The sequence below is a fragment of the Capricornis sumatraensis genome, chromosome X, assembly GCF_032405125.1.
Source record: "Capricornis sumatraensis isolate serow.1 chromosome X, serow.2, whole genome shotgun sequence".
NCBI classification, from domain to species: domain Eukaryota; kingdom Metazoa; phylum Chordata; class Mammalia; order Artiodactyla; family Bovidae; genus Capricornis; species Capricornis sumatraensis.
This window is the reverse complement of record NC_091092.1, coordinates 97,108,104-97,127,235: the sequence shown is the minus strand read 5'-3', so window position 1 is coordinate 97,127,235 and position 19,132 is coordinate 97,108,104. Positions and strand designations below refer to the sequence as shown.

Genomic DNA, 19,132 nt, shown 5'->3' with positions numbered 1-19,132 from the left:
TGGTGTCATCTGCATATCTGAGGTTATTGATATTTCTCCCAGCAATCTTGATTCCAGTCCAACGTTGTGCTTCTTCCAGTCCAGTGTTTCTCATGATGTACTCTGCATATAAGTTAAATAAACAGGGTGACAATATACATCCTTGTCGTACTCCTTTTCCTATTTGGAACCAGTCTGTTGGTCCATGTCCAGTTCTAATTGCTGCTTCCTGACCTGCATACAGATTTCTCAAGGGGCAGGTCAGGTGGTCTGATATTCCCATCTCTCTCAAAATTTTCCACAGTTTCTTGTGACCAACACAGTCAAGGCTTTGGCATAGTCAATAAAGCAGAAAGAGATGTTTTTCTGGAACTCTCTTGCTTTTTCCATGATCCAGCAGATGCTGGCAATTTGATCTCTGATTCCTCTGCCTTTTCTAAAACCAGCTTGAACATCAGGAAGTTCACAGTTCATGTATTGCTGAAGCCTGGCTTGGAGAATTTTGAGCATTACCTTACTAGCATGTGAGATGAGTGTAATTGTGTGGTAGTTTGAGCATTCTTTGGCATTGCCTTTCTTTGGGATTGGAATGAAAACTGACCTTGAGGAAACCAAAATTGAAAGAGACACGTGTATCCCATTTTTCATTGCAGCACTATTTACAATAGCTAGAACATGGAAGCAACTGGCAGCAACCTAGATGACCATAGACAGATGAATGGATGAAGAAATTGTGGTATATATACACAATGGACTATTACTCAGCTATAAAAAAGGAATGCCTTTTGAGACAGCTTTGATGACGTGGATGAACCTAGAACCTATTATACAGAGTGAAGTGAGTCAGAAAGAGAAAGATAATACCAGATTCTTACACATATACACAGAATCTAGAAAAATGGTACTGAAGAATTTACTTACAGGGCAACAGTGGAGAAACAGACATAGAGGAATAGAGTTATGGACATGGGGAGAGGAGGAGTGGTTAGATGTATGGAAAGAGTAACATGGAAACTTTCAGAAAGCCAACGGGGATTTGCTGTATGGCTAAGAAACTCAAACAGGGGCTCTGTATCAACCTAGAGGGGTGGGATGGGGAGGGAGATGGGAGAGAGCTTCAAAAGGGGATATAGGTATACCTATGGCTGATTCATGTTGAGGTTTGACAGAAAACAGCAAAATTCTGTAAAGCAATTATCCTTCAATAAAAAATTAATTAATTTTTTAAAAAAAGAGTGAAGCTATCAGAGTTCAGCTCATGAGATCTAAGGAAAGATGCCATCTCCATAACATAAAACATAAGGTAAAGCAGTAAGTACTAATGTAGAAGCTGCAGCAAGTAATATAGAAGATGTAGCTAAGATAGTAAAGTGGCTACACTAAACAACAGATTTTCAATGTAGACAAAGCAGTCTTCTGTAGAAAAATTATGCTGCTAGGACTTTTAAAGCTACAAAGGAAGTTAACACCTGGCTGCAAAATTGCAAAGGGCAATTTATTCTTTTGTTATGAGTTAATATAGCTCCAGTGACTTTAAGTCCAAGTCAGTGCTCTTTTATCATTATGAAATCCTGACATCTTTAAGTATTATGTTAGATCTACTTTGCCAGTGGTCAATAAATGGAACAACAAAACCTAACTTACTGAATATTTTAGGCCAGATGTTGAGACTTCCTCAGAAAAAAATTTTATCAACATTGACAATTCCAAAGAGCTATGAGAGTGATGTACAATGAGATTAATGGTGTTTTCACGCCTGAAGTTGACTGGTTCTATGAAGACCTAAAGACCTTCTAGAACTAACACCAAACAAAGATGCATTTTTCATCGCAGGGGATTGGAATGTAAAAATAGGAAGTCAACAGATACCTGGAGTAACAGGCAAGTATGACCTAGGAGTAAAGATTCCATGGTAGCTTAGCTGGTAAAGAAACTGCCTGCAATGTAAGAGATCCCTGTTTGATTCCTGGATCAGGAAGATCCACTGGAAAAGGGATAGGCTACCTACTCCATTATTCTTGGGCTTTCCTAGTGGCTCAGGCTCATAAAGAATATGCCCACAATGTGCGAGACCTGGGCTTGATCCCTGGGTTGGGAAGATATCCTGGAGAAGGGAATGGTTGCCCACTTCAGTATTCTGGCCTGGAGAATTTCATGGACTGTATAGCCCATGGGGTTGCAAAGAGTTGGATACAACTGAGCGACTTTCACTTTCACTTTCTTGGAATACAAAATGAAGCAGGCCAAAGTTTAACAAAGTTTCAACAAGGGAACACACTGGTCATAGCAAACATCCTCTTCCAACACAAGAGACAACTCTACACATGGACGTCACCAAATTATCAATACCAAAATCAGACTGATTACATTCTTTGCAGCTGAAGATGGAAAAGCTCTCTACAGTCACCAAAAACAAGACGTGGAGCTAACAGTGGCTCATATCATGAACTTCTTACTGTAAAATTCAGACTTAAATTGAATAAAATAGGGAAAACCACTAGGCAATTGAGGTATGATCTAAATCAAATTCCTTATGATTACACAGTGGAGGCGATGAATAGATTCAAGTGATTAGATCTGATAGACAGAGTGCCTGAAGAACTATGGATAGAGGTTTAAACATAGTAGAGGAGGTGGTGATCAAAACCATCCCCAAGAAAAAGAAATGCAAAAAAGGCAAAATGGTTGTCTGAAGAGGCCTTACAAAGATCTGAGGAAAGAAGAGAAGTGAAAGAAAAGGGAGAAAGGGAAAGATATAACCAATTGAATCAAGAGATCAAAAGAATAGCAAGGTAAGATAAGAAAGACTTCTTAATTGAACAATGCAAAGAAATAGAGGAAAACAGAAAGGGAAAGATCTCTTCAAGAAAACTGGAGGTATCAAGGGAATATTTCATGCAAGGATGGGCACGATAAAGGACAGAAACAGTAAGGAACTAACAAGTTGAAGAGATTAAGAAGAGGCAGCAAGAATACACAGAACTATACAAAGAAAATCTTAATGATTTGGATAATCACTGTGGCATGGTCACTCACCTACATTCAGACATCCTGGAGTGTGAAGTCAAGTGGACCTAAGGAAGCATCACTACAAACAAAGCTAGTGGAGGTGAGGGAATTCCAGCTGAGCTATTTCAAATCCTATATATTAGCAAATTTGGAAAACTCAGCAGTGGCCACAGGACTGAAAAAGATCAGTTTTCATTCCAATCCCAAAGAAGGGCAGTGCCAGAGAATGCTCAGACTACTGAGCAATGGTGCTCATTTCACATGCTAGAAAGGTAATGCTCAAAATCCTAGCCAAACTTCAGTGATATGTAAATTAGAATTTCCAGACGTACAAGTTGGATTTGCAAAAGGCAGAAGAACCAGAGATCAAATTGCCAACATTCACTGGATCACAGAGAAAGCAAGAGAATGTAGAAAAACATTGACTTCTGCTTCGTTGACTATGCTAAAGTCTTTGAATGTGTGGATCACAACAAACTGTCAAAAATTCTTAAAGAGATGGGAATATCAGATCACCTTATCTGTCTCCTGAGAAGGCTGCACACAGGTCAAGAAGCAACAGTCAGAACCGGACATGGAACCATGTACTGGTTCAAAATTGACAAAGGAGTACATCAAGGCTGTATATTGTCACCCTGCTCATTTAACTTAGATGCAGAGTATACCATGTGAAGCACCAGGCTGGATGAAACACAAGGTGGAATCAAGATTGCTGGGAGAAATATCAATAACCCCAGATATGCAGATGACACTACCCTAATGGCAGAATGTTCAGAAGAACTTAAGAGCCTCTTGATAAAGGTGAAAGAGGAATGTGAAAAAGCTGTCTTAAAGCTCAACACTCAAGACACTAAGATCATGGCATCTGGTCCCATCACTTCATGGCAAATAGAAGGGGAAAGACTGGATTTTATTTTCTTGGGGTCCAAAACAACTGTGGATGATGACTGCAGCCATGAAATTAAAAGACGCTTGCTCCTTGGAAGGAAAGATGTGACAAACCTAGACAGCATATTAAAAAGCAGAGAAATCACTTTGCTGAAAAAGGTCTGTATAGTCAGAGCTATGGTTTTTCCAGTAGCCATGTACGGTTGTGAGATTTGGACCATAAAAAAGGCGCAGAACCAAAGAATTAATACTTTCAAATTGTGTTGATGGAGAAGACTCTTGAGAGTCCTTTGGACAGCAAGGAGTTCAAACTAGTCAACCCTAAAGGAAATAAACTGAATATTCAATAGGCGGACTGATGGTGAAGCTGAAGCTCCAATACATTGGCCACCTGGTGTGAAAATCTGATTCATCGGAAAGACCCTGATGCTGGGAAAGACTGAAATCAGGAAGAGAAGATAGCAACAGAGGGTGAGATGGTTGGATGGCATCACTGATTCATGCACATAAACTTGGCAAACTCCAGGAGACAGTAAGGGACACATAAGCCTGGTGTACTGCAGTCCCTGGGGTCACAAAAAGTTAACATGACTTAGTGACTGAACAACAAAAACAACAACAATACAGGCCCTAGATCAACGAATAATTTTGATGTTTAAGTCGTAGGATTAAGAAATAAAATCTGTAAGGCTATAGCTGACATAGATTCCTCTGATGGATCTAGACAAAGAACATTGAAAACCTGGAAAAGATTCACATTCTACATGACTTTAAGAACATTTGTGGTTTATGGGAAGAGGTCAAAATAATCAGTATTAAAGGATCTTGGAAGAAGTTGCTTCCAACATTCATGGATAACTGAAAATTTCAAGACATCAGTGGAGGAAGTAATTTCAGATGTGCTAGAAATAGCAAGACAACTAGAATTAGGAGTGGAGGCTGAGGATGTGACTGAATTGATTCAATCTCATGATAAAACTTTAATGGATGAAGTGTTGTGTCTTATTGATGAGCAAATAAAATTGTTTCTGAAGATGGAATCTACTCCTTATGAAGAAGGTGTGAGGATAGTTGAAATAACAACAAAGGATTTAGAATACTATATAAGCTCAGTTGCTAACACAGTGGCAGGGTTTGACAGAGTTTCCATTTTCAAAGAAATTCTACCATAAGTAAAGTACTGTCAATCACCATCGCATGCTACAGAGAAATTATTCATGAAAGGAAGAGTCAATTGATGCAGCAAACCTCACTGTTTTAATGTAAGAAATTGCCACAGCTACCCCAACCTTCAGCAATCAACACCCTGATCAGCCAGCAGCTATCAACATATTGAGGAAAGACTCTCGACCAGCAAAAGATTATGACTTGCTGAACGCTCAGACAATAGTTTAGTTCAGTTCAGTTCAGTCACTCAGTCGTGTCTGACTCTTTGCAACCCCATGAATCGCAGCACACCAGGCCGCCCTTTCCATCAACTCCTAGAGTTCACTCAAACTCATGTCTATCGAGTCGGTGATGCCATCCAGCCATCTCATCCTCTGTCGTCCCCTTCTTCTCCTGCTCCCGATCCCTCTGAGCATCAGAGTCTTTTCCAATGAGTCAACTCTTCGCATGAGGTGGCCAAAGTACTGAAGTTTCAGCTTTAGCATCAGTCCTTCCAAGGAACACCCAGGACTGATCTCCTTCAGAATGGACTGGTTGGATCTCCTTGCAGTCCAAGGGACTCTCAAGAGTCTTCTCCAACACCACAGTTCAAAAGCATCAATTCTTCGACACTCAGCCTTCTTCACAGTCCAACTCTCACACCCATACATGACCACAGGAAAAACCATAGCCTTAACTGGATGGACCTTCGTCGGCAAAGTAATGTTTCTGCTTTTCAATATGCTATCTAGGTTGGTCATAACTTTCCTTTCAAGGTGTAAGCATCTTTTAATGGCATGGCTGCAATCACCATCTGCAGTGATTTTGGAGCCACAAAAAATAAAGTATGGTACTGTTTCCACTGTTTCCTCATTTATTTCCCATGAAATGATGGGACCAGATGTCATGATCTTAGTTTTCTGAATGTTGAGCTTTAAGACAACTTCTTCACTCTCCTCTTTCACTTTCATCAAGAGGTTTTATAGTTCAAGAAAATTAGAGATACCAAAGGAATATTTCATGCAAAGATGGGCTCGATAAAGGACAGAAATGGTCTGGACCTAACTGAAGCAGAAGATAATCATAAAAGGTGGCAAGAATACACAGAAGAACTGTACAAAAAAGATCTCCATGATCAAGATAATCACGATGGTGTGATCACTCACCTAGAGCTAGACATCCTGGAATGTGAAGTCAAATGGGCCTTAGGAAGCATCACTACGAACAAAGCTAGTGGATGTGATGGAATTCCAGTTGAGCTATTTCAAATCTTGGAAGATGATGCTGTGAAAGTGCTGCACTCAGTATGCCAGCAAATTTGGAAAACTCAGCAGTGGCCACAGGACTGGAAAAGATCCGTTTTCATTCCAATCCCAAAGAAAGGCAATGTCAAAGAATGCTCAAACTACCACACAATTGCACTCATCTCGCATGCTAATAAAGTAATGCTCAAAATTCTCCAAGCCAGGCTTCAGCAATATGTGAACCGTGAACTTCCAGATGTTTAAGCTGGTTTTAGAAAAGGCAGAGGAACCAGAGATCAAGTTGTCAACATCTGCTGGATCATCAAAAAAAGGAAGAGAGTTCCAGAAAAACATCTACTGCTTTATTGACTATGCCGAAGCCTTTGACTGTGTGGATCACAGTAAACTGGAATATTCTGAAAGAGATGGGAATACCAGACTACCTGACCTGCCTCTTGAGAAACCTATATGCAGGTCAGGAAGCAATAGTTAGAACTGGACATGGAACAACAGACTGGTTCCAAATAGGAAAAGGCTGTGAAGGCTGTATATTGTCACCCTGCTTATTTAACATAAATGCAGAGTACATCATGAGAAATGCTGGGCTGGAAGAAGCACAAGCTGGAATCAACATTGCTGGAAGAAATATCAATAACCTCAGATAATAGGATGTTTTATCAATAAAGTATTTTTAAGTAAGGCATATATTGTTTTTTAGACATAATGCTCTTATACACTTAATAGACAATAGTATAATGTAAACATGACTTTTATATGCACTGGGAAACCAAAAAAAAATTGTGTGGCTCATTTTACTGTGGTAGTATGAAAACAAATTGACATATCTGAGGTATGCCTGTATGGGTACCCTTTGAATTGTTCTTATTTTTTTAAATATGATTTTATTTATTTATTTTTTTTTTTGCTGTTCTGGGTCTTCATTACTGTGTGTGGGCTGTTTTTATTTTTTAAACTTTTCTGTAAGCTTGACATTATTTCTAAGTGTTACAAAAACCTCTACAATTTTTTGTATGCACTGTTTAGTACTCCTTCAAAAAATAGCCTGGTGCACAAGAACATAATAAATGAGTAAAACCTAAGAGAAATAAAAAATAGAACCTGATAGACAAAGAGTTTTTATACATGGGCTTAAAATTATTATTAAAAAACTAAATAGGCAAGCCAGACAGATCAAAGAAGTCAGAAAAATGTATATCTGATAAAGAACTTGCATCCACTGTATAAAGACTACTAGAGCTTAATACTAAAAAGTCAAAAAACCTATTTTTAAAAGTCAGGGAAAATAGCACACTAAAAGGATAATACACCAAGATTAGGAGGGACTTAACACATACAAGCTGGAATCAAGATTGCCGGGAGAAATATCAATAACCTCAGGTAGGCAGATGACATGGGCTAAGATCAAGTGGATCTTCCCAACCCAGGGATTGAACCCAGGTCTCTCACATTGCAGGTAGATTCTTTACCAGCTGAGCCACAAGGGAAGCCCAAAACAATGTAAATACTATATAAATGGCTGTAAATACAATGCAGATGCTATTTAAATAGCTACTGGCATGCAGAAAATTCAAGTTTTGCCTTTTGGAACTTTCTGGAAATATTTTCTGAATATTTTCCATTTGCAGTTGGTTGAATCCACAGATTCAGAACCTGCCACTATGGAAGACCAACTGTATCGATGAATCCTGATGTGCTACTGAATTCATTAATTGGGTTGGGGGTTTGTTTGTTTGTTGTTGTTGTTGTTATTTTTTGTAGATTCTTTAGAATTTTATACATACGCAATCACATGATTTCTAAATAAAGACAGCAATTTTATTTCTTCTTATTATTTTCTTTTCTGCCCCCTATTTTCTTTTCTTGTCTTATTGGACTAGCTAGGATCTGTAGTATAGTGTTAGTGATAAGAGCAGACATCTTTTTTCTTATGCCTAATTTTTAGGGGCAAAGATTCAATATTTTACCATTGAGAATGATATTAGCTTTAAAGATTCTCATGGTCACCCTTTATCACATGGGAAGGCTTTTTTCTAATCCTGGTTTGCTGATGACTTCTAGTGTAAATGTGTTTCATCTGCATACCTGAGGTTATTGATATTTCTCCCGGCAATCTTGATTCCAGCTTGTATTTGTTAAGTCCCTCCTAATCTTGGTGTATTATCATTTTAGTGTGCTATTTTCCCTGATTTTTAAAAATAGGTTGTTTGGCTTTTTAGTATTAAGCTCTAGTAGTCTTTATACAGTGGATGCAACTTACATACACCACCCATATGGCAGAAAGTGAAGAGGAACTAAAAAGCCTTTGGATGAAAGTGAAAGTGGAGCGTGATAAAGTTGGCTTAAAGTTCAACATTCAGAAAATGAAGATCTTGGCATCCGGTCCCATCACTTCATGGGAAATAGATGGGGAAACAGTGGAAACAGTGTCAGCCTTTATTTTTGGGGGCTCCAAAATCACTGCAGATGGTGACTGCAGCCATGACATTAAAAGACCCTTACTCCTTGGAAGAAAAGTTATGACCAACCTAGATAGCATATTCAAAAGCAGAAACATTACTTTGCCGACGAAGGTCCGTCTAGTCAAAGCTATGGTTTTTCCAGTAGTCGTGTATGGATGTAAGAGTTGGACTGTGAAGAAAGCTGAGCGCCGAAGAACTGATGCTTTTGAACTGTAGTGTTGGAGAAGACTCTTGAGAATCCCTTGGACTGCAAGGGATCCAACCAGTCCATCCTAAAGGAGATCAGTCCTGGGTGTTCCTTGGAAGGACTGATGCTAAAGCTGCAACTCCAGTCCTTTGGCCACCTCATGCGAAGAGTTGACTCATTGGAAAAGACTCTGATGCTGAGAGGGATTGAGGGCAGGAGGAGAAGGGGACGACAGAGGATGAGATGGCTGGATGGCATCACTGACTCGATGGACATGAGTTTGAGTGAAGTCCAGGAGTTGGTGATGGATAGGGAGGCCTGGCGTGCTGCAGTTCATGGGGTCGCAAAGAGTTGGAAACACCTGAACGACTGAACTGAAAACTGAACTGGCACAACTACGTGCGTTTTTAAAACCGATTGAATTAACATTTGGTGAATATCATTGCTTGTAAATTAAACCTAAACAAACATGATAAAAAATGAAATCCTAAAAAGAAACTTTAGAATTGTAAAGGGTAAACAATCTAATACTTCTAAAAATGTGAATTAATACATAACGAAGGATCAGTTAAGTTCAGTTCAGTCTCTCAGTCATGTCTGACTCTTTGCGACCCCATGGACTGCAGCATTATTATGGATTGCAATCCCATGAACTGCAGCATTATTAAAGAAGGATAGAGGTGGTCCTAAGATGGCAGAGGAATAGGACAGGGAGACCACTTTCTCCTCCACAAATTCATCAAAAGAACATGTCAATGCTGAGTAAATGCCACAAAACAACTTCTGAATGCCAGCAGAGGACATCAGGCACCCAGAAAAGCACCCCATTTTCTTCAAAAAGAGGTAGGAAATAATATAAAAGACAAAAAAAGAGACAAAAGAGGTAGGGACAGAGCTCCGTCCCGGGAAGGGAGTCTTAAAAAGAGAGAAGTTTCCAAATACCAGGAAACACTCTCACTGCCGAGTCTGTGGTGAGCCTTGGAAGCACAGAGGGCAACATAACAGGGAGGAAAAATAAATAATTAAAACCCACAGATTACGAGCCCAACAGTAACTCCCCCAGCGGGGAAGCAGCACAGATGCCTGCATTCACCACTAGCAAGTGGGAGCTGGGCAGGGAGGCACAGGCTGCATTGCTTAGAGTAAGGATCGGGCCCAAATGCCCTGAGTGTAATCAGAGCGAACTAACTTGGCCTAGCAAACCAGACTGTGGTATAGCTACCACGTGAAAAGCTCTAACATAAGACACTGCCAAGACCGCGCACAGAAGAAAAGACGGAACAGAATTAGCCGGCTACAGACCATCCCGCTCAGGTGACAGCAAGCCAGAGCTGGAAGGGCAGGAAGGGGGCAATCGCAGTCCCAGAAAGACAATATCTACCAAACGGCAAGCAGGCTCCTTTGCTAACTAAGACTTCTTGGGATTCTGGACAGTCATCATCCGCCTGAGAAGGTGTGCCAGTTATACACCCAGAAAACCAAGCAGCAGGGACGGGAGAGGTGATAAGTTGCAGTGACCACGCTCGTCAAACACCTGAGCTACTCAGGCCTGGGAAGGGCACAAAACGCAGGTCCAACCGAGTCTGCGCCTCTGAGGACTATCTGAGTGCCTGAACCCAAGCAGCTTAGACCAGGGAGGTACATGCAGCCCAGGGCCGGCCTTGGACAGGTCCTGGAGGAGCAACCTAGAACCTGAGCTGTGTTCGCCACAAGCTGGGGCAGGCCCAGTGTGGCTGAGACACTGCGAGCACACGGCAGTGTAATTTGTTTGCAACGTCTCTCCCTCCCCACAGCGCAACTGAACAAGAGAGCCTAAAAAAAGTGTCCACCACCGCCCCTCTTGTGTCAGGGCGGAAATCAGACACTGAAGAGACCAGCAAACAGAAGAAGCTAAAACAGAGGGAACCACCTTGGAAGTGACAGGTGCAATAGATTAAAACCCTTTTGTTAGTACTGACTACATAGGAAGGGGCCTATAGATCTTGAGAAATATAAGCCGGACCAAGAAACTATCTGAAAATGTACTGATCCCACCCTGCCCACCAGAGAAAGTCCTAGATATATCTTTACTATTTTTACAATCATGCTTTTTTTTTCTTATTTTTAACTTTTTTTAAATTTTTAAGGCCTCTATTACTCCCTTAATTTTCATTTTTATACCCAACTATTACTTTTCAAAAAAAGACCCTATTTTTAAAGCAAACTTCATATATATATATATATATCTTTTATTAAATAATTTTTCTGACTTTGTTTTTCTTCTTCTTCTTCTTCTTCTTCTTCTTCTTCTTCTTTTCTTTAATATTGTATTTTTCAAAATCCAACCTCTACTCTAGATTTTTAATCTTTGCTTTTTGGTAGTTGTTATCAATTTTGTACCTTTAAAAACCCAATCTTAACTTGGGAACGAGATTACTGGCTTGACTGTTCTCTCCTGCTTTGGACTCTCCTTTTTCTCCACCAGGTCACCTCTATCTCCTCTCTCCCCCTTCTCTTCTCTACCCAACTCTGTGAATCTCTGTGTGTTCCAGACGGTGGGGAACACTTAGGGAACTGATTACTGGCTGGATCTGTCTCTCTCCTTTTCATTTCCCCCTTTTATCCTCCTGGCCACCTCTATCTCCTTCCTCCCTCATCTCCTCTCTGTATAACTCCATGAACATCTCTGAGCAGTCCAGACTGTGGAGCACACATAAGTAAATGATTACTGGCTAGCTTGCTCTCTCCTCTTTTGATTCCACCTCATCTCATTCAGGTCACATCTAACTCCCTCCTCCCTCTTCTCTTCTCCATGTAACTCTGTGAACCTCTCTGGTGACCCTCACTGTGGAGAAACTTTTCATCTTTAAACTTGATTTTATCAATGGTGCTGTATAGAAGGAAAAGTCTTGAGACTACCGTAAAAATAAGACTGAAAACCAGAAGCAGGAGGCTTAAGTCCAAATCCTGAGAACATCAGAGAACTCCTGACTCCAGGGAACATTAATCGATAGGAGCTCTTCAAACACCTCCATACCTACACTAAAACCAAGCACCACCCAAGGGCCAACAAGTTCCAGAGAAAGACATACCGTGGAAATTCTCCAGCAACACAGGAACACAGGCCTGAGCTTCAATATACAGGCTGCCCAAAGTTACCCCCAAACCATTGACATCTCATGACTCATTACTGGACACCTCATTGCACTCCAGAGAGAAGAAATGCAGCTCCACCCACCAGAACACTGACACAAGCTTCCCTAACTAAGAAACCTTGACAAGCCACCTGTACAACCCCATCCACAGAGAGGAAACTCCGCAATAAAGAGAACTCCACAAACTGCCAGAATACAGAAAGGCCACCCCAAACACAGCAATATAAACGAGATGAAGAAACAGAGAAATACCCAACAGGTAAAGGAACAGGATAGATGCCCACCAAACCAAACAAAAGAGGAAGAGATAGGGAATCTATCTGATAAAGAATTCCAAACAATGATAGTGAAAATGATCCAAAATCTTGAAATCAAAATGGAATCACAGATAAATACCCTGGAGACAAGGATTGAGAAGATGCAAGAAAGGTTTAACAAAGACCTAGAAGAATTAAAAAAGAGTCAATATATAATGAATAATGCAATAAATGAGATCAAAAACACTCTGGAGGAAACAAATAGTAGAATAAAAGAGGCAGAAGATAGGATTAGTGAAGTAGAAGCTAGAATGGTAGGAATAAATGAATCAGAGAGGAAAAAAAAGAATTCAAAGAAATGAGGACACTCTCAGAGACCTCCAGGACAATAGTAAATGCTCCAATATTCGAATCATAGGAGTCCCAGAAGAAGAAGACAAAAAGAAAGACTATGAAAAAATACTTGAGGAGGTAATAGTTGAAAACGTCCCTAAAATGGGGAAGAAAATAATCATCCGAGTCTAAAAAAACCCAGAGAGTCCCAAACAGGATAAATCCAAGGAAAAACACCCCAAGACACATATTAATCAAATTAACAAAGATCAAACACAAAGAACAAATATTAAAAGCAGCAAGGGAAAAACAACAAATAACACACAAGGGGATTCTCATAAGGATAACAGCTGATCTTTCAATAGAAACTCTTCAGGCCAGGAGGGAATGGCAAGACATACTTAAAGTGATGAAACAAAATAACCTACAGCCAAGATTACTGTACCCAGCAAGGATCTCATTCAAATATGAAGGAGAAATCAAAAGCTTTACAGACAAGCAAAAGCTGAGAGAATTCAGCACCAACAAACCAGCTCTCCAACAAATGCTAAAGGATACTCTCTAGACAGGAAACACAAATAGGGTGTATAAACCCGAACTGAAAACAATAAAGTAAATGGCAATGGGATCATACTTATCAATAATAACCTTAAACATAAATGGGTTGAATGCCCCAACCAAAAGACAAAGACTGGCTGAATGGATACAAAAACAAGACCCCTATATATGTTGTTTACAAGAGACCCACCTCAAAACAAGGGACACATACAGACTGAAAGTGAAGGGCTGGGAAAAGATATTCCATGAAAATAGAGACCAAAAGAAAGCTGGAGTAGCAATACTCATATCAGGCAAAATAGACTTTAAAACAAAGGCTGTGAAAAGGGACAAAGAAGGACACAATATAGTGATCAAAGGATCAATTCAAGAAGAAGATATAACAATTATAAGTATATATGCACCCAACATAGGAGCACTGCAATATGTAAGACAAATGCTAATAAGTATGAAAGGGGAAATTAACAATAACACAATAATAGTGGGAGACTTTAATACCCCACTCACACCTATGGATAGATCAACTAAACAAAAAACTAACAAAGAAACACAAACTTTAAATGATACAATAGACCAGCTAGACCTAATTGATACTACATGACATTTCACCCCAAAACAATGAATTTCACCTTTTTCTCAAGTGCACACGGAACCTTCTCCAGGATACACCACATCCTGGGCCATAAACCTAGCCTTGGTAAATTCAAAAATATTCAAATCATTCCAAGCATCTTTTCTGACCATAATGCAGTAAGATTAGATCTCAATTACAGAAGAAAAACTGTTAAAAATTCCAAAATATGGAGGCTGAACAACACGCTTCTGAGTAACCAACAAATCACAGAAGAAATAAAAAAGGAAATCAAAATATGCATAGAAATGAATGAAAATGAAAACACAACAACCCAAAACCTGTGGGACACTGTAAAAGCATTGCTAAAGGGAAAGTTCATAGCAATACAGGCCTGCCCCAAGAAATAAGAAAAAAGTCAAATAAATAACCTAATGCTACACCTAAAGCAACTAGAAAAGGAAGAAATGGAGAACCCCAGGGTTAGTAGAAGGAAAGAAATCTTAAAAATTAGGGCAGAAATGAATGCAAAAGAAACAAAAGAGACCATAGCAAAAATCAACAAAGCCAGAAGCTGGTTCTTTGAAAAGATAAATAAAATTGACAAACCATTAGCCAGACTCATCAAGAAACAAAGAGAGAAAAATCAAATCAATAAAATTAGAAATGAAAATGGACAGATCACAACAGACAACACAGAAATACAAAGGATCATAAGAGACTACTATCAGCAATTATATGCCTATAAAATGGATAACATGGAAGAAATGGACAAATTCTTAGAAAAGTACAACTTTCCAAAACTGAAACAGGAAGAAATAGAAAATCTTAATAGACCCATCACAAGCATGGAAATTGAAACTGTAATCAGAAATCTTCCAGCAAATCAAAAAGCCCAGGTCCAGACGGCTTCACAGCTGAGTTCTACCAAAAATTTAGAGAAGAGCTAACACCTATCCTACTCAAACTCTTCCAGAAAATTGCAGAGGAAGGTAAACTTCCAAACTCATTCTATGAGGCCACCATCACCCTAATACCAAAACCTGACAAAGATGCCACAAAAAAAAGAAAACTACAGGCCAATATCACTGAGGAACATAGATGCAAAAATCCTTAACAAAATTCTAGCAATCAGAATCCAACAACACATTAAAAAGATCATACACCATGACCAAGTGGGCTTTATCCCAGGGATGCAAGGATTCTTCAATATCTGCAAATCAATCACTGTAATACATCACATTAACAAACTGAAAAATAAAATCCATATGATTATCTCAATAGATACAGAGAAAGACTTTGACAAAATTCAACATCCATTTATGATAAAAACTCTCCAGAAAGCAGGAATAGAAGGAACATGCTGCTGCTGCTGCTGCTGCTGCTAAGTCACTTCAGTCGTGTCTGACTCCATGCAACCCCATAGATGGCAGCCCACCAGCCTCCCCTGGGATTCTCCAGGCAAGAACACTGGAGTGGGCTGCCATTTCCTTCTCCAATGCATGAAAGTGAAAAGTGAAAGTGAAGTTGCTCAGTTGCAACCCCATGGACTAGAGCCCACCAGACTCCTCCATCCGTGAGATTTTCCAGGCAAGAGTACTGGAGTGGGGTCCCATTGCCTTCTCCTAGAAGGAACATAGCTCAACATAATAAAAGCCATATATGACAAACACACAGCAAACATTATCCTCAATGGTGAAAAATTGAAAGCATTTCCCTTAAAGTCAGGAACAAGACAAGGGCGCCCACTTTCACCACTAGTATCCAACATAGTTTTGGAAGTTTTGGCCACAGCAATCAGAGCAAAAAAAAGAAATAAAAGGAATCCAAATTGGAAAAGAAGGAGTAAAACTCTCACTGTTTGCAGATGACATGATCTTCTACATAGAAAACCCTAAACACTCCACCAGAAAATTACTAGAGCTAATCAATGAATATAGTAAAGTTCCAGGATATATAATCAACACACAGAAATCCCTTGCATTCCTATACACTAATAATGAGAAAGTAGAAAAAGAAATGAAGGAAACAATTCCATTCACCATTGCAATGAAAAGAATAAAATACTTAGGAATATATCTACCTAAAGAAACTAAAGACCCATATATAGAAAACTATAAAACACTGGTGAAATAAATCAAAGAGGACACTAATAGATGGGGAAATATACCATGTTCATGGATCGGAAGAATCAATATAGTGAAAATGACTTTACTACCCAAAGCAATCTATAGATTCAATGCAATCCCTATCAAGCTACCAGTGGTATTTTTCACAGAGCTAGAACAAATAACTTCACAAGGTGTATGGAAATACAAAAAACCTCGAATAGCCAAAGCAATCTTGAGAAAGAAGAATGGAACTGGAGGAATAAATCTGCCTGACTTCAGGCTCTACTACAAAGCCACAGTCATCAAGACAGTATGGTACTGGCACAAAGACAGAAATATAGATCAATGGAACAAAATAGAAAGCCCATAGATAAATCCACACATCTATGGACACCTTATCTTTGACAAAGGAGGCAAGAATATACAAGGGAGTAAAGACAATCTCTTTAACAAGTGGTGCTGGGAAAACTGGTCAACCACTAGTAAAAGAATGAAACTAGATCACTTTCTAACACCATACACAAAAATAAACTCAAAATGGATTAAAGATCTAAACATAAAACCAGAAACTATAAAACTCCTAGAGGAGAACATAGGCAAAACACTCTCTGACATAAATCACAGCAGGATCCTCTATGACCCACCTCCCAGAATACTGGAAATAAAAGCAAAAATAAACAAATGGGACCTAATTAAAATTAAAAGCTTCCACACAACAAAGGAAACTCTAATCAAGGTGAAAAGACAGCCTTTGGAATGGGAGAAAATAATAGCAAATGAAGCAACTGACAAACAACTAATCTCAAAAATATACAAGAATCTCCTGCAGCTCAAGTCCAGAAAAATAAACGACCCAATCAAAAAATGGGCCAAAGAACTAAATAGACATTTCTCCAAAGACATGCAGATGGCTAACAAACACATGAAAAGATGCTCAACAGCACTCATTATCAAAGAAATACAAATCAAAACTACAATGAGGTACCATTTCACGCCAGTCAGAATGACTGCTATCCAAAAGTCTACAAGCAATAAATGCTGGAGAGGGTGTGGAGAAAAGGGAACCCTCTTATACTGTTGGTGGGAATGCAAACTAGTACAGCCACTATGGAGAACAGTGCGGAGATTCCTTAAAAAACTGGAAATAGAACTGCCTTATGACCCAGCAATCCCACTGCTGGGCATACACACCAAGGAAACCTGAATTGAAAGACATATGTATACCCCAATGTTCATCGCAGCACTGTTTATAATAGCCAGGACATAGAAACAACCTAGATGTCCATCAGCAGATGAATGGATAAGAAAGGTGTGGTTCATCTACACAATGGAGTATTACTCAGCCATTAAAAAGAATGCATTTGAATCAGTTCTAATGAGGTGGATGAAACTGGAGCCGATTATACAGAGTGAAGTAAGCCAGAAAGAAAAACACCAATACAGTATACTAACACATATATATGGAATTTAGAAAAATGGTAATGATAACCTTGTATGCGAGACAGCAAAAGAGACACAGATTTATAGAACAGTCTTTTGGACTCTGTGGGAGAAGGAGAGGGTGGGATGATTTGGTAGAATGGCATTGAAACATGTATAATATCATATAAGAACTGAATCACCAGTCTAGGTTCGATGCAGGGTGCAGGATGCTTGGGGCTGGTGCACTGGGATGACCCGGAGGGATGGTGTATGGGGGGAAGTGGGAGGGGGATTTGCGATTGGGAACACGTGTACACCCATGGTGGATTCATGTTGATGTGTGGCAAAACCAGTATAATATTGTAAAGTAAAAAATAATAATAATAAAATTAAATTAAAACAAAAAAAGAAGAAGGATAATACACCATGATTAGCTAGCATTTATCCCAGCAATGCAATGCTCATTTAAGATATGAAAATTATTTAATCTAAATCACCATGTTAACAGATTACAGGGTAAAAGCATAAGATCATTTCAATAGATTAGTGGTTCATTTGACAATATCTGGAGACATTTTCAGTTGTCACAACTGGAAGCATTGCTACTGACCTCCAGGAGATAGAAAATGCTTAATAGGTATTCTGTTAAGCACTCTACAAGGCACAGGATAGACTCTAATTGAGAGTCAGTATTCCACATTCTACTTTCCCAACTCAATATATTTATGATATTCACACACATTGCTATAGGGTACACACATCTAGTCCTGTTATTTCTTACTAGATATTAACCCAGAGTAAGTATTACCCATATGTTTCACATCCATGCCCTGGTGATAAATACATAAGCTGCATCTAACTGCACTCGATGACATAACACTGCCATGTTATCAACAGCCTTGTAAATGTTCCCTGTCTCATGGACCTCTGAGAATTTCTCTGGGATATATTCTCACAAATGAAACCAGTAAGTCATAAACATGCTTAACTTTGGTAAATACTACCCAGGTGTTTTATGGAATGACTGAATCAGTTTAAAGCTGTTAAAAAAAAGGGGGGGGGATTAACATATCAGGCCTGAGACTGCTATCCTTAAAAAAGCCTACTTGAAAGGTTGGCCCTTGGCTGGCATCTTGGAATTTGGATCTCAAGAGGGTTTTCACCATTCCCTGACAAGAATGGCTCACTGTGCCTAAACCATTTGTATGAACATTGTGGTTTATGTTGAAGACCTGCTTTCCTTCTGTGGGTCTGGAATTTTGGTACACACTAGGCAAAGAATGCCTACATGACCAGCCTCCCATAGACATCTTGGGCACTGAGTCCTTAATAATTTTCCCTGGTAGACAACATTTCACATGTGCTGTCATAACTCATTGTAAAGGGAATTAATTACACCCTGTGTAACTCAACTGGGAGAGGACTCTGAAAATTTATACCTGGTTTCCTTCAGACTTCGTCCCATATACCTTTTCCTTTCGGTGATTTCGCTTTGTATCCTTTAGTTATATTAAATCATAACCATGAGTATGACTATATGCTGAGTCCTGGGATTTCCAGAAAAATCACTGAACATAGGGGTTGCCTTAAGTATATAGCCTCAACATAAATTCCCACAGTCAAAGTAGGAAAATTTGTAAGAAGACTTACTTTCACCTGTATACTTCCATGTGTCATTTGAATTTTATACCACATGAATGTGTTATCTTTTAAAAAATAAATACTTTATAAAAAGGGAGAGAAATGTTGTCAAAACTAGGTTACCTATGAATAAGATCCAAAAGGATATTACAGAACCATAGAAGTATACAGT

General features: G+C 39.2%; 1 protein-coding gene across 2 annotated transcripts in view; it reads right to left on the bottom strand.

The window, feature by feature from the left end:
- Window positions 1-19,132, bottom strand: part of ARHGEF9 (Cdc42 guanine nucleotide exchange factor 9) — a 156,954-nt gene that overhangs the window by 74,405 nt on the left and 63,417 nt on the right. The gene's annotated exons all lie outside the window — the stretch shown is intronic.